Source organism: Gadus macrocephalus, chromosome 23 (genome assembly GCF_031168955.1).
Source record: "Gadus macrocephalus chromosome 23, ASM3116895v1".
NCBI lineage: Eukaryota > Metazoa > Chordata > Actinopteri > Gadiformes > Gadidae > Gadus > Gadus macrocephalus.
Genome location: NC_082404.1, coordinates 17250608 through 17258154, shown reverse-complemented (window position 1 = coordinate 17258154; position 7547 = coordinate 17250608).

Sequence of the window (7547 nt, the reverse complement as noted above, 5' to 3'; positions counted from 1 at the left end):
TTAAAATGGTCCAATACATATTTCCCTCCCCCCCCACATCTCTCTCTCCCCCTCTCTCCCTCTCTCCCTCTCTCCCTCTCTCTCTATGTGTTATGCTTGGCCGCCCAGCAGGATCCAGTAGGCAGGAAGCTTCCAGAATCATCTCCATGGTGACCCTGCCGCACTCGGCCCGACCATGGACTGAAAGCCGGCCTCTGTCCCTCTGAGAGTGTGCACGTGTGTGCGTGTGCGTGTGCGTGTGTGTGTGTGTGGGGGGGGGGGGGGTCCAGGGAAGCCATGTCTCTGAAGCGGACCGGGGTCCTGTTGCTGCTGTTCTTCTTCGTTGGTTCCGCCACGCAGGACAAAACGCCAGGTGAGACACACAAGCGGCCATTGTTACACCTGAGCTCTGGACCGGAGAGAGAGAGAGAGAGAGAGAGAGAGAGAGAGAGAGAGACTGAGTAAAGGGCTGATTACGGTCCCCACGTTCACGCAACGCAAGCACCCCGCAGACGCTTCGACGCAGTCGTGAACCTGTTTTGGTTCTGCGTCGGGTTTCAGTGAGCCGACCAATCACAGCCCTCGCTGCTGCGTCGCCCCGGCAGAAGGTTACAATCTTTGGGAGGCGCAAGTCAGGCCCTGGCGGTGGACACAAGGAGGGTCCGCAAGGACGTAAGGGGTCCGTAATCCCATTGCGTTGCGTGAATTAGGGACCATAATCAGCTCTTAAAGAGAACGCAAGGGACAGAGAGAGAGAGAGAGAGAGAGAGAGAGAGCGCACGAGGGACAGAGTTAGAGAGAGATGGAAAGCGAGAGAAAGAAAGAGAGATGTGTGTGGGAGAGAGAGCGAGAAAGAGAGCGCAAGGGACAGAGAGAGAGAGAGAGAGAGAGAGAGAGAGGGGGAGAGAGAAAGAGAGAGAGAGAGAGAGAGAGAGAGAGAGAGAGAGAGAGAGAGAGCGAGAGAGAGAGAGAGAGAGAGAGAAAGAGAGCGAGATGGAGAGAGAAATTAAAGAAAGACGAAAGGGAGATAAGGATTATAGCAATAGCAGTAGCAGTACCACCAATTATTCATTTTTTCATTCATTATAGTCTGCATAATTATCAGTACTAACTAAATTATTATTACTTTTCTATAACAGAATTGGTAGTTGTTATTTCGCTTCAGTATAATAGTGCTGTGAAGAGTCCTCAGCGAGGAGCCATCATTCACGTTGATATCAGCCATGGTTCCACCCTATCTCAGACTGGGCTCGGGCCAGGACAGTAAGTAAAGAGCAGGTTCCCGCAGTCCACAGCGAGGTCTGCTGAGACAAAGGGCCTTTGTCTGGCCCTCAGAATGCCCGGTTTCTGTTCCTCGTTCGAGGAAACTTTACAATATTTAATCTGTCCGCACATCAACACAGCATCTCTACAAACAACAAACAAGGACTCTCATAAGAATATTAGAAGCATTTGATTCACTGTAATAATTAGTTGGAACTGTAAGAAGAGATTCGGATACAATATTCCTTCTATATCCTCTGCGTATATTATGAACAGTACACAGCAGACAGCATGTTAAGTGTTAACTTATAGAACGAGTATTGGCTTTGATTATCGTTTCATCGAGTTGTCAAGTCGATGCAGGCGGAGATAGAAAGGAGAGCTGCTGGCGAACGTTCAGTCGATCACATGACAAACGTGTTGAACCATTAACCATCAAACCAAAAATTCAAGCCTATCAAAATGATATCATCTCGAAGGAACGCTGTCATTATGCAACTAGCATCCAAGCTAGCGATGCTACAGGTTAGCGGCGATGTGTTGGCTATTAGCAAGGTGCTACAGGTTAGTCGGGACGTGCTAGCTAGGTGCTACAAGTTAGTGGCTATAGTTTAGTGGCTCCGCCCATGCACATGCCCGCAATATCGATCCCTGTTTGCGCATCCACATATCAGTGCTACTTCTTTGGCCTATGGTGATTAATACCTGTGTTTTAAATGATTTTAATTGCGCAATTATCTCAGAAATATGATTTACATTGCGCCTTTTGACCTGTCATCATGCAAATATGTGCATGGACACACCGGCTTTGCAATAAGATCAAGGCCCAGATTGAGCCAGGCGTTGGATTGGTGGAGTCCCCGGCTCTGACTCACCCACCCACCACCGACCAATCAGGGCGGGCCTCTCCGCTTAGAAGTTTGCTGAGGCTCAACGGGTTGCAAAACATTTGGTGTCGTGGTTTGGTCGTTTTTGAGTCACTCAGAGGGATCACTTCAGCGTCCCCCCCCCCCCCCTCCCCCCGCGTCAGACACACACCAACCCTCGTCTCTTATATAGTTAGCCTAAATACTTTGCAGGGACTGCTCTGTAAATTAAATTGAGAATATAACTGATGACTGATTTTAAATACGACAGGCTTTGCCAGAGACGTGCCGCGTTAGTGTTCCGCGATCTGATCGCATTTCTCGAGGCGGATGACACAGTGCCATGTCGACCTTTTTACCAACTGGGTTGTGCAGAGTGCGATCCTGCAGACCCGCTCAATACCAGAGAGGCACACTGCGGGAAACATGAATTTTCAAAATCTGCTGGCGTTTCGCAAATACCATACCCAACCTTTAACTCGTGCGTGGCGCACACGCAGGTGGTCAAACATGGTAACCGTTTTGTTTCTCTCTTCTGGCTCCTCAGATGCGGCGAATTTCAAAAGTGTCAGGTGTGGTTCGTTGGCCCAGCGTTAACAGATCTCTGAATCTTTCGTTAAACCTTAATAAACTACATGAAATTCGTGGGATTTGTTCTGTAAATTAATATATGCATATCATTATTTTATTGTAAACATGTTTTTATTTTTTTTATGAGAGGTAAAGCTACCGGATCTGCCCAAATCTGCCCAAATAAGTACCGGAACATAGGGAGGCCAAAATGAATAAGTGCCGGTTAATTTGAGCCGGATCCGGCTCAAATTAACCACTGATGTGGAGAGAGTGGCAGCCATTGAGGCAACAGGAAGAATGGAGACTTCTAATAGGCCATTGTTGTCCCTGTACGTCACATTGCACTGTGAGTTTGACACGCATATTGTAAAGACAAAGAGGGAGATTAACATCAACATCACGAGAGGCACAGGAAGATGGATGGATTGGTTGTAGTGAGGTGTTACCGTAGGTGTTTTAGAGGAGGGGAGTGCCAGTGTAATGCATGATGACCTTGACCTTGTCTCATGCAGACGATAATAGTTTTTATTTCTCAAAGTTGCTCTAACACAGAACTTAAATAAGTTCTCAGAAAGCTCACTAACAAATTAATCAGACACCAAACGATGACTTTAAACGACGACTAAACTTGAATGAATATCTTTTTTTCTTTTTTTTGTAGACTGCCATCTGTGTGTGTGCGCGTGTGCGCGTGTGTGTGGTCAAAATGTGTGCTTCTGTCGTGGAAAAACTAAATTGAACATAAATCATAAACATAAAATTATATACAACTTTTTTATAATTAATAATTTCTACACGTTCTCCTTGGACATAGAGATTTCTCCTTTCCTCTCTCTAACTGAGAGATAGCAGGGTAGTTTGCATATGCATTGCCCTGAGCCAGGAAGACGGGTAGCACGCCAATCTCCTGACCTCTTTCTTCTGAAGATTCCTTTAGCTGTCTTGCAGATCGATCCACTTCCCCCACAAAGTTTGTTGCCAATTAACTTGGCCTCTTCCGCCATGGCTTGTCAGGCAAATCCTAAACTCTCCACCATGGCCACGTCCCCTCACCTTTATGCCCACTGCCCGTGGTGTGAACGTTTCCCAATAAGAATCAGGTACACCCTCTGTCTCCCTTTGTGCTTGAACAATTGCTGCCAATATCTTTGCCTGATCATGCTCTTAAATTAAGTCAAACACGTTGCTGTCAGGAGTCTTCTAGAAATAATAATAATTAATCACATTTAAACAACATTCCATTATGTTGTTTAAGTGTTAAGTGTGTTTGTGTGTGTGTTTGTGTCGAGAATAATGTGGAGAGTGTGTTTGCCTAGAGCCAACATGATCTCCAGGTAAGTGTTCTTGAGTGGCCAGGTGAACTGGAGGTGTTGTTTGAGTTGGAGTGATTGTAGGAGGAAAGACTAGCTACACCACAATGTTAATGAGTCACTGTGTGTCTGCGTGCGTGCGTGCGTGTGTGTGTGCGCTAAATTAAAAACAGCCACTCACCTCCCTTCACTATACACACACATGTCGCAATAGAGCCATCGATGTCATTTGAATGCAAATCTCCAAACGCAAATACGGAAAAAACCCGTACCTGCCTAACCAGCTGTAAAGTGGGGCTGACGCGCCGTGCCTGCGGTGCCAACACGTTGTCCATGTGCGCTGCGTAATCTTACCAGGCGTGCCGGCCCCGAGGGAAGGGGCGGGGGCGGGGGCTGAACGATAACTCTGCTTGGGTTCAGGGGTTCAGGGCCAGCCCGGAGGCGTTTCGTGTAGGACGGGCGACGTCGGAGTACGCATGCACGCTTTTAGCTTTCAGGGATCACCTCTCAACACCACCGAATTCTCTCACAGCACTTTTCTTTTTACCCCAAAACAACAGAATACCACAACTGTCAAGGTGATTGGATATGGCGCGTGTGTGTCAAGATTGATTGATCGACACACGAAGTTATTCCATCACGGGTCCTCTTCTATAGGTGATACGTTCTCGTTTACCTTAGAACGAACTCTGAACTTTCCACGCATGTTTGTTGAAGGTTATTGGAGGTTTACGCTAAATCATTTTGACTTGGTGTCAGTTTGGAATTTGCCATTCATTTTTCAGGGCTCAGTAACTGGATTGTTTTAACTCTCAATCAAACGTATGATGTTGCCCTTATTGAAGACAGTTATGTTATTAACGTGCAGCCTATGTTCATTTGACTGGTTATATATATATAACACGCATTATATACGTTTGATAGCAGACCAATATATATCTGGACATACATGTAATCAGCTCTCCTCTCTTAATGTTTCATGAAGCGATTTGTCTAAGGAGGTGGATCAATACTCTATATTGGAGCTGGACTGTTGTAGCCTAACTCTTAATCAACGTGTGATGTGGTACTTATTTAAGACACTTACGTTATTGACAGGTACAGTGGCACCACGATGTTTCTCTAATACTCGGGTGTTATTTTACTGCCACCTGGTGGGGATTTGCAATGTTGTGTTGTGAGTGACAAAAAGAACCGTATAAGCAGTTTGCGAGACAGTAAACTATAGTCCACCCGCAGTTCGATTATAGTCTGAACAGACAACACAACACTACAGTCAGGTGTCCAACACAACAGTCCAGCTAAAACACAAACCTCCCTGAACAATTAAAGGCAAATTCCAATGCCAAGCAATATTCAACTCCTTCGACAAACTCCCAACGTGTCTTTAGTCCTGGTCACGTGCACAGGAAGGTCAAGGGGCTACGGCAGAGTGCATGACTCCTCGGTCGGTACCCGGGGAAAGTAGCGGGGTCTTTCCCTGCTCCCTCTGACATCACTTCCTGCTCCCTTTGAGGTCAATCCCTGCCTCCCGCCCTACCTTAATGCTCCTCCCTCCCGCCTCAGACACCCATGTGACCTGCGTCATCGCCGCGGACTGCATCCTGCCCTGCTCCTTCCAGCCCTCCGGCCACGACGCCGTCGGCTGGTTCAGACAGGAAGTGGCGGTGCTCAGCTTCCTGTCGGCGGGCAGCGAGGAGGAAGAGGAGGATGACGACGAGGACAAAGAGGAGGACGAGGGGGACGAGGACGAGGAGCGCGGGCAGCACTACGACGACCGGGCCAGTGTCTCCGCGGAGCAGGTCGCCCGTGGCAACGCCACGCTGGTGCTCCGGGGGTGCGGGCCCAAGGACCGAGGGCGGTACCGCTGTCACGTGACCACGCTGGCAGGCGTGCACGAGTCACATGTCCTGGTGAAGGTGGAAGGTGAGTCTGGGAGGGACGCCCTCTTTAAGACTCTACAGACCTCTCATCATCATCACAGACCCCTCATCATCATCACAGACCTATCACAGACCCCTCATCATCATCACAGACCTCTCATAATCACAGACCTATCTTCATCACAGACCTATCTTCATCACAGACCTCTCATCATCATCACAGACCTACATCATCACAGACCCCTCATCATCATCACAGACCTCTCATAATCACAGAACTATCTTCATGACAGACCTCTCAACATCATCACAGACCTATCACAGACCTCTCATCATCACAGACCTATCATCATCATCATCATCACAGACCTATCATCATCATCATCATCACAGACCTCTCATTAACAGACCTATCTTCATCACAGACCTATCATTAACACAGACCTCTCATCACAGACTTATCTTCATCACGGACCTATCATAATCATCACAGACCTACATCATCACAGACCTCTCATCATCACAGCCCTATCTTCATCACAGACCTATCATAATCATCACAGACCTATCTTCATCACAGACCTCTCATCATCACAGACCTATCTTCACCACAGACCTATCATAATCATCACAGACCAATGACAGACCTATCATCAAGATCATCATCATCATCATCATCATCACAGACCTCACATCATCACAGAACTTTCTCTTTAAGGCTCGACAGATATCGTTCAAGCTCATCATCACATTCATGATTCATTCCACACGTTTGAACATGTTTTTATAGCCGTGTTGTATACAGGGAATGGGTTAACCTAGCGATTGTTAGCACAACATCCTTACTGTAGTGATGTTACGGTTTGCGTCGAGGCATCGGGGCGTGTGTCGAGTACCTCGGCTCCTCCCCCCAGCGTATCGAGTACGATTCACAGGCGGAATGACGTTGCGTGGGACGTTCGAGGCTTCATCTTGGGCTGTTCCGCGATATGGGTTCACAATTGGCACATAATTTACAAAAAGAGACAACCAAGTTCAAAAATCATTTTCATGGCTATTGAATTAATCACACTCATTCTTAGTCATCATCATGCAGTTTGATACCACTTTAATCTATAAATCACTTCAAGTATTATTGTTAATACAATTATTAGTACTGTAGTTGCTAAGACATTCTATTTTGCCCGGGGTGACTAATCTTTGCCAAATGATTTATTTTCTACCATGAGCTCGGGAGATATTTATGAGCGGCACCTTCACACACGTGTCACTGAAATGACTTTAATTCTCAAATGTTTCGATGTTGTATCAGCACACGAAGCAAACATCACATTTTGGGCTGGGTGTACTGGAAACTTTTTCTTTCATCATCATTTCAATCACCACTAGGGGTCTCCAGCGTAGACCTACTCATTTGAAGCTTCGAGGTCGAACCACTTTGGTGGTTCACCGTGCTGAGCGGCTGTGACGTTTCATTAGGCATTATCTCCACTCCACTACCTTACTGTACCAAACATAGATGTAGTGTTCTTCTTGTAAATCGCCTTGGATTCAATCCTTTGCAAATGTATGTTCTCACAAAATCTCCCTTAACCTCCCTAAAATACAATATGTACAATATGGAGCAAAATCAAGTAAAATATGAAAGGGAAGTATACAGGATTTTACTCCAA